The sequence below is a fragment of the Schistocerca cancellata genome, chromosome 4 (genome assembly GCF_023864275.1).
Source record: "Schistocerca cancellata isolate TAMUIC-IGC-003103 chromosome 4, iqSchCanc2.1, whole genome shotgun sequence".
Taxonomy (NCBI): Eukaryota; Metazoa; Arthropoda; class Insecta; order Orthoptera; family Acrididae; genus Schistocerca; species Schistocerca cancellata.
Genome location: NC_064629.1, coordinates 60,670,731 through 60,679,908, shown reverse-complemented (window position 1 = coordinate 60,679,908; position 9,178 = coordinate 60,670,731). Strand labels below are relative to the sequence as shown.

General features: G+C 36.0%; 1 protein-coding gene across 1 annotated transcript in view; it reads left to right on the top strand.

Moving 5' to 3' along the window:
* The first annotated feature begins 2,553 nt into the window (after positions 1-2,553).
* Positions 2,554-9,178, top strand: part of LOC126184854 (protein piccolo-like) — a 173,531-nt gene continuing 166,906 nt past the window's right edge. The window contains exon 1 of the mRNA XM_049927461.1: positions 2,554-2,586. The gene's annotated coding sequence lies outside the window, so the exon portion shown is untranslated. The remainder of the gene's footprint in view (positions 2,587-9,178) is intronic.

The following is a 9,178-nucleotide window of genomic DNA, read 5'->3' as shown; positions in this document are numbered from 1 at the left end:
TTTATTGGATCCATACAAACTCAACTTCTACCTGTATGCAATGATTTGACATCAACCATACCAACATACTGTTGAACTGAATGTATCCGTATGATTAATAGGTTATGAAGCATGTATACCAGCTCCCACAGTGACAGCTTTACTCAGTAAAATGAACACTATGGGTTTGTAGTCTTCATTGTAACAGAATCTGCAGTTGTGATGAATCTTTTTGGATTATTTGATGATGACTTCAGCTGCCATTCTCTTTATTTGATGTACAACTGTGCAATTTTGGCCTTAGGCCATTTTCAAGTTCCTAAAATGGAAGCATTATATAATCAATGCTTTAGTGTGTTAGTATCACTTACAAATTTAACATAGGAACAAGTCATATCACAAGATATACTACGTGTATTATAATTTGTATGAGTCTCTAATCACATATTATGCTATGTATGTCATTGCTTCTATGACTCACAAAATAAATTACAAATAGTTGTTTGCTCTTTTAGGAGCACATAACTTTTGAGCAGTTGTTGCACAGCTCTTATATATAAGGTAGATGTTTTAATATATTTACACTAGGAAGATTACAATTACTTTACAGAAATTTGTTAATTGAGCTATATATGTCTTTCTTATCAATTATATTTAATTATCTTTCATCTTTGGTGTAAATATGACTGTATGTAATTTCTTTAAAATAACTTGTAAGTATTTGTTCTATTATTGTGAGAGCATATCATTTTTTAATGATTACTACAAAGATGTTATATTAAGGTTGATCACAGTACTGCAATGGAAACCATGAGAATTGAGTAAAATCTTTCATTACCTGCTTTATGGTTGTGTGACCTTTTGTATTGCAACCATATTTATTAATGAGTTTGGCGATGATAATACATTCTATAGTTTTGTAATGCTTCATTGCAGAACTGACAGAAAGTTGTCCAAGAATTTTCCATGTAATGAGTCTTTTTGTCCATTTAAAACTCTGTCTGATTGGTCTTTTAAATCTAAAAGACCAGTGATGTGATGTGATGTGATGTGATGGAAGAAACTGAAATTTACATCCATCTAAAAGACCAGTTAGACAGAGTTTTAAATGAACAAAAAGACCTCCAAGAAGAAAAATTCATAGACAACTTTCTGCCAGTTCTATGACAAAGCATTACAAAACCATACAATGTTTTATTATTGCTATATACTCATTAATAAATATAACTCTAATGTGAAAAACCATGAACCATAAAGAAGGTCCTGGAAAATTTTCTCGATTCACATAGTTTCCAGTACTGTTTCATTAGAGCACTGTATTATTTATTTATTTATTCATATGTGGAACAATAAATATTGTATGGATGTCGTCAGTTTACAACACATGAGCACACATTTACATTTACAGTGAAACAGGTTTCTCATATTTTGTGTAGTTTTTAACTAGTTATACAGACATTTATAATTACATAATATTTTGGTGATAATGTCATATGTTGCTAATAATCTACATCTATGTTAAATATTTTTTTACAGTATAACAACTTTTACTTACTAAAAAGGTTTTAAGCTTTTGTCTGAAAGTGAGGGGCTCATTTATTTATTTAATTTCTTGTGGTAATTTGTTATACAGTTTTATCCCATTATAAAATATACTTTTTTTGCGTCTTTGCCTTGTTCTTTCTATCTAGATGGAGGTGGTGACAAGTTCTTGTTTCATGGTCATGTATTAGGCTGTTTGTGTTGTACATGTTGAGATTTTTCTTAATGAACATTATGTTCTGAAAGATATACTCACAAGAAACAGTTAGAATGCCTAGCTTTCTAAATAATTCTAGACAGTGGGCCCTGTTGTTGCTGTTTGTTATTATCCTTATGGGTCTTTTTTGTACTTTGAACACAGTTTGTATGATACTGGCACTTGTTCCCCAAAACATGATCCCATAGCTGAGGACTGAGTGTAGTTATCCATAATACATTATTTTAAGACAGGTATTATTGCATACCGGTGCAAGGATTCTAAGAGCATAGCAAGCTGTGGATAATTTCTTTGCCAAAATGTTGACATGGTTTGTCCATTTCAGTTGGCTATCTACATTCATCCCTAAGAATTTGGTACTTGTTACACATACTAATTCATCATTATTAACTTTTATTCTAGTGGCATTGTGTTTTTTGTTCAATTGGAAGTTAATATAGTTTGTTTTCTTTACATTTAGGGTTACTTTATTGTTTAATGACCAGTTGTGGACATCATTGAGAGCCTCGTTTGTTCTTTCTGACAGTTGTGTTGGATTTTCACCTGTTATTACTATGTTGATGTCATCAGCAAAAAGTAATTATTCTCCATGTCTGATACTTTGTGGGAAGTCGTTAATGTATATAAGAAACAATATTGGGCCTAATACACTTCCCTGTGGGACACCTATATTCACATTTTCTGGGTCAGACAGGGGTCTTGGACAAGTCTAAAAAGATACCACTTACATTTTCACCTTTGTCCAGTGCTTCTAAAATTACTTTAGCAAACTGTGCTATAGCAGATCGTGTGCCTTTTCCGGGCCTAAAACCAAATTGGTCATTGGAAAGAAGATTATATTTATTCAGGTAATTTAGCAGTCTCTTTTTGACTAGTATTTCTATTATTTTAGAAATGATGGACAGTATAGAGATCGGCCTGTAGTTCTCTACATTTTCCACATCTCTGTTTTTAAGGATAGGTATAACTTTTGCTTGTTTTAGGTACTCCAGAAAGTATCCAGATTCGAAAGATTCATTAATTATGTCTGTTAATGGGCCCTTTATGGAGTCTATACAATCTTTAATTACGCAGACTGGGATTTCATCAAGTCCAACTGAAGTTTTATTTTTTAATTGGTGTACTACTAGTAGAGGTGTACAAATTCCCCTTGCAGCCTGCTTGCCCCTACCTCCTCTGCAACCATTCATGCAGGTCAGCCTGCCGCGACGTAAACACAAGAGTGCGCGTGTACTGAGGCATAGTGGGTAATGCGGCCGACTCTGGCTCCCGCAAGCTCGGGCTACCTGGGTTCCCGCAGGCCTGCCAAGCTTCACGGGACCCGCTGAGCTTGCTGCGCCTGGCAACAGGTTGCACTGTCAAGCTACCGTGACTAGAGTAGCAAGATAGTTAGCCCGCAGTTCATTTATCGCAATGGTCGGGGCAGCACAATGAATAGATCGAACTTTAGTGAGATAAAAAAAAATTGACAACTGGCGAATACATGCTGGCAACGAAACAGAGCACAAGTGCCGCATGGGAAACGTTTTCGTGTGTTTATGAGGCAGCTTCAAATAAATCGGTAGGTGTGTCTCAATGCAAACTATGTAAAAAGCTCTTAAGTAGTTATTCGGGAACCTCGAGTATGTTAATACATGTGTGCAAATTTGACAAGCAGTTCCCTCACTCCATAAATATCTTGAAAGAGGACAAAGATTTAGTGGTCGAAAAGTGCGTCGAAGTGTGTGCTGAGACCATTCAGCAGTATAGAGGGAGAAGGATTTCGTGGTAACCTGCAAACGATGTCAAAATCTTTTGTAAGGTACTCTATTCCATGCACTGTCCGAAATATTATGTAGACAGTGATGTTCCTCTTGATGGTCAAGTGTGCAAAATTTCTTCAAGATCGGAATAAAACTGTAGGTTAGTGTAGAAGTGTGTAAGTAAAGTACCCTCCGCCATGCACCATTCTGAATTTGAAGCAGACAGCGCCCTTCATCCTGCTTTGAATATCAAGTGTGCCAAATTTCATCAAGATCAGAATAAAAACGTACAATTTGTCGAATTCCGTTAGATAAAGTAACCTCTGCCATGCATCCTACGAAATTTTATGTAGACTGTGACCTTCCTCTTGGTTTGAAGGTATAGTGTGCAAAGTTTCATCAAGACTGTATGCAATACAAACACATGGACACAATGAAAACGCACTTTCAGTTTTTCTCAAATTTTCCAATTTTTCGGTCAATTTTCGAAAAATTTTATTTCATAAAAACCTTGTCCTGAGAATTATGTATACAGCAAAAAAAATTAGCCGAATTGGTCCAGCCATTCTCGAGTTTTACACTTATCAACACATTTGGCAGTTCATATTTATTTATATATATAATAAGCCCGAAATATATTCGTAAAGGAAGAATGTACAAATGAAACCCAATATTTTTTGACCTGAAATTAATATATAATTAACATTCATAATACAATGATGCGCACAGACTAAATGGCTGCGTAGCATAGCTCAGCAGTAATATGGGCAGGAAAGCAAGTTTCCCGCAGCCTGCCTGGGTTGGATTCTGCTAGGCTTGGCTGGGAGTGAAGCAGTCTGCCCGTTCTGTTGACAACGCGTGGCGGCCTTCCCGCCTGGCCACCGGGCAAGCATGGGCGGGTTCAAAGCGGAACATGTACACCTCTGACTACTAGTGCCACTTCCCTTTCTGTAGTTGGCAAGAGCACCATTGAGTTTGTTGGCTGGATCTGAGTAGGTAAATCATACATATCTGGAAATTTCTGCTGTAATTTTTTTGCAATACTACTGAAATATGAGTTTACAAAATCAGCTAATTTTTTAGGTTTACCTACTGGTACATCTTTGTTTTTAATATGTGAATTGAGGTCCTTTTTAGCAGAGTTAGATGTTTCCTGTTTGACAATGTTCCAGGCTGCTTTGCTCTTGTTTTCAGCTTCAAGTAATATTTTGTTGTTTGAAAGTTTTTTTGCAGCTAGCAACACCTTTCTGTATATTTTCCTGTACTTTTTGTAGAATTGCAGAACTTCTGGGTTAGATTGATTATTTTTTATGGATTTTAGATATCTAAGAGTTTCTGAGGATTTTTTGATACCTGTAGTCACCTACTGATTTCTCTTTGTAGTTTTACTTTGTTAAAGAGTTTTGGGAAACATCTCTTCAAATCTGAGTTTAAAAATTGACATGAAATTGATCAATTTCTGATTTGCATTGGTTTCTGCATAGATTTCCCTCCAATCTTCATATTCTAGCTGGGATTTAAATTGATACAGGGCTGATTTGGAAAACATTCTTTTGTATGTACAAAGTTTACGAGGAGTTTCTACATGAATGTTAGTTTTTAAGATCTGGCAGAGGTGGTCTGATAGGCCCAGGTTTTGGACAACAATATGACATTTTTTACTATCAATATCTGTAGCTACATGATCTATAGATGAGGAGGATTCTTTCGTTATTCTAGTTGGACAATTAACAAGGGAGGCTATTCCATAACAGCTTAGAATATTCACATATATATTGCTAGCCTTATCAGGCTTCATCATATTAATGTTTAAGTCACCACAAATAATTACATTTTTTCTTTTGGTCCAGAAACCTTGTCTAAGCTTTGATTCAGTTTTGAGAAGAATATATCAATGTCTCCACTGGGAGAGCGGTACACACAAAATATGACTAATTTTTTTGCTATGCCAGGTCCTATTATTTCAACAGCAGAAAGTTCAAAATGTTTGTCCTCACCTAGATCTAAAAGATCATATCTAACTTTAAATGTCATACCTTTTTTTACATCAATACATGAACCTCCACCATTCATTGAGATTCTGCTATAGTAACATATAAGGTCAAATGAGGCTAATGCAATGTGTTCAATTTCCTTCCCTTTGCACCAGTGTTCAGTGATACACAAAATTTGGCTATCAAAATTTTCCAGTTCTACTTCTAGCTGTTGTGCTTTGTTCTTTATGGCTTGAATGTTTTGGTGAAACACTGTTAGGCATTTGTTTTCACTTATCTTGGTGGCGCCTTTCCCTTTAGACCTGATGCTAAAAAATCCTTTAGATGAGCTGGTGCCATTGTTATTCTTCTGTTGATGACAGTAGAGGTGAGTCTGTTGCCAGTTAGACTTGGAAGTTGGTGCATCTGAAGGTATCTGCCTTATGTTAGTCTCATAACTGAGGCCGGGTACCAAAAATCCTTGTTGTAGTTTCCTCTGCTTGCAGGCATTTATCTCTTTCCCTGTTATGTGCTGTTGTTCACTGCTTTGCCCCAGCAAAAATCCTGGCTTCTCAAGGGTGGCTGCCTTCTTCTGGTGTGATGACTGCTCCTATTACCACTGCTGCTGCTGTGTGCTGTTGCAGTGAATGCCAGTGATTCTAGTTGCTTGGTTATTGATGTTGGAACTACTGCTTCTGATGTTGCTGTGACTGCTAATGATTCTGGTTGGTTGGTTTTTGATGCTGTAACTATTGCTTTGTTGTTAGTTCTGCTGCTGATAATGTTGGTTCAGTAGTAGGTTCCTCTGTTGCTACTGTTTTTTGGATGGTCCATTTGCGTGCTGCTCCTGTTTTTGCTGGTGTTTCTGCTATTGGAGATTTATACCATCCCAGTTCAGTGGCTGTCACTTTGTAATTGCATTTAATTGCTTCCCTTATTAAGTTTCCTAACCTGGCCTTTCCATTTCTGTTAATATGAAGCCCATGTTTTGTAAAACATTCTCTGTCAAGTGTGCATGAGTCAATTAATTTCACATTGCTCAATAGCCTACAACTACTTTTAAGTTTCGCATTAATTCTGTGAATTTCCTTATTCACACATGACCATTCAGGTAAATCATGCCTGTGGGTAAAGTTCACAAGTAAAATGTTTGTATTTGACAGTACTAGCAAAAGACTCAAGAGCTGTCTATACATTTTCATAGCATTGTTTTCGTAAATGTCTTTAGCTCCTGCGCAGATTACAACACTGTCCTGCTTGTCATAGTTATATTTTACGATGTTTTTCGTCACTTCTTTGAAACCAGCACCTGGTTTAACCATGCCTCTGACTGTCATTGATTTACTATTTACTTGCAGTTCTTGAGAAATTCCTTTGGCGTGACTGTCTCCAAAGACGTCGACTTTTGATTCTTTCTTCTTTGTCACACACGTCGGTTTTCGTTTATTTGTATTTTCACTTTGTTGCAAAACATCGTATTTGTTTTTATCGCAAAATGTGACAGATTTTATGGAGTTTGTTATTCTTTTAGTGGGCAAGGGACCTTAATATAACATCTTTATAACAATCTTTCAAAAATAATGTGCTTGCAAGTTATAACAGTACAAATATTTACAGATTGTTTTTAATAAATTACAAACCGTCACATTTACACCAATGATGAACAATAATTAAATATAGTTAAGAACAAAGCCATACATAGCTTAATTAATAAATTTCTGTAAACTGTCTGTAGTCTTCCTTGTGTAAGTATGTTAAAAACATACTTACTGATATATAAGAGCTGTGCAACAACTGCTAAATATTAATGTGCTCCTAAAATAGCAAAAAACTGCATGTAATTTATTTCATAACAACTACATGTAGTCATAAGAGCAAGGATATACATATCATAATGTGCCATTAAAGAACTGTCCATAAAGTAAGTTATAATCTACCTAGTATGTCTTGAGATGTCACTTTTTCCTATGTTAAATTTGTAAGTGATGCTAATGCATCCATTATGTAATGCTTCCATTTTAGATGCTTGAAAATTCCATAAGGCTGAAATTGTACAGTTTTACATCAAATAAAGATAATGGCAGCTGAAGGTATCATGAAATCATTCAAAAAACTATAGGCCTGTATTTAAAGAAAATAGATTTTTTGTGAACTACATTTTTTAGGAGACACTTAAAGATTGATCTTGATAAGCTTTCAAATGGTTCACAGATTATCAATTCACTCTAAATGTTCCCAAATGTAAAACTGTGCACTTCACAAAACGGAAAAATGCAGTACCATTTTACAACAGTGTCAATGAGACACAACTGGAATCAGTCAACTGATACAAGAAACTGGATGTAACAATTTGTAGGGTAATGAAGTGAAATGATCAAATATGCTTAGCTGTAGGTAAAGTGGGTTCATTGGTTCATTGAAAGGACACTGAAAAATTTCTTATAAAACACTCATGTTTCCCAGACTCGAATATTGCTCAAGAGTGTGGGCCCATACCAAATGGGACTAACATGGAATACTGAACACTACTGAGACACTTAAAAACCAGAAGCAGCAGATATCTGAAGATAGATGCCAGCTGCTGCAGAAAGTCCTACTTATAAATTTTCATGTAACATTTAAGTGAGAAATATAGGAACATACTACAGCTGAACAGGCCCAAATCTGACTCATGCTGTGGTGAAAAACTTTCAATTGCTGTTATCTTTTTTGTGCCCTCACTGGGTACAAAGAAATGAATATAGAAAGAAGTTCAGCATTGTGCTACCATCTTGTTTATGGATTCTGAATTATTTGTGGTTAACTAAAGCACTTAGACTATTATCACCAGTGGATACTGAAGCCATTGCTGACCTGCCATTAGTGCAGAGTGTAGCTTTAAGAGACTGAAAATTGTTTCTGACAGTACACTGAAGAGCCAAAGAAACTGGTACACATGACTAAAATTGTGTAGGGCTCCTGCGAGCAGAGTGTAGCTTTAAGAGACTGAAAATTGTTTCTGACAGTACACTGAAGAGCCAAAGAAACTGGTACACATGACTAAAATTGTGTAGGGCTCCTGCGAGCACGCAGAAGTGCCACAACACAACATGGCATGTACTTCACTAATGTCTGAAGTAGTGCTGGAGGGAACTGACACCATGAACCATGCAGGCCTGTTCATAAATCTGTATGAGTACAAGGGGGTGGAGATCTCTTCCTAACGGCACATTGCAAAGCATCCCAGATATGACCAATAAAGTTCACGTCTAGGGAATTTGGTGGTTTGGTGGCCAGCGGGAGTGTTTAAACTCAGGAGAGAGTTCCTGGAGCCACTCTATAGCAATTCTGGATGTGTAGGGTGTTGCATAGTCCTGTTGGAACTACCTAAGTCCGTCAGAATGCACAATGAGATAGTCATTGACTTTCCAAAGAAACTTAAAGACTATCTCATTGAAAAAGAGTTTTACAGTGTTGCAGAATACTTATGCCATTAAATTTGTATATATTGTTACTCATTATCAGTGATGTAAAAATGTAAGCTAAAGGTGTAGAAAAATAAGTGATAAAGAATGTTAATACTTTGACATGTCCTATATTACACGTACATTAACTGTACACAATGTAATCTTACAGGATCAAATAAAATTCAATTCAATTCAATTCAATGATCAGATAAGATGCTTACACAAGTGTCACCTGTCAGAATTATATCTAGACATGTGAGGCGTCCCATATCACTCCAA